Raw genomic sequence first — 321 nt, 5'->3', positions numbered from 1 at the left:
TCCTCAAACTTGTCCTTCTCACTACACCATGAGAAATCGGCCCAAAAGGCATTCGCCATTTTACGGATGATCCGACGCACCTTCTCCCGTATTACTCGCATGGACTTCCAAATACTCTATGGGGCTTCCGCCAGACCGCTCCTGGAGTACGTCAACCAAGTCGTCCACTCAGGACGTACGAGAGACCTCACCCTCATTGAGCGTGTCCGCGGGCCACTTACGAGAATGGTGCCGGCCTCAAATCCGTGGACTACGAAACGCGCCTCGCGATGCTTGATCTCTTTCCCCTGGAGTACCGTCGCCTCCGAGGGGACCTAATTC

The sequence above is a fragment of the Opisthorchis viverrini genome (assembly GCF_000715545.1).
Source record: "Opisthorchis viverrini unplaced genomic scaffold opera_v5_149, whole genome shotgun sequence".
NCBI lineage: Eukaryota > Metazoa > Platyhelminthes > Trematoda > Opisthorchiida > Opisthorchiidae > Opisthorchis > Opisthorchis viverrini.
This window is presented reverse-complemented; position numbering follows the sequence as displayed.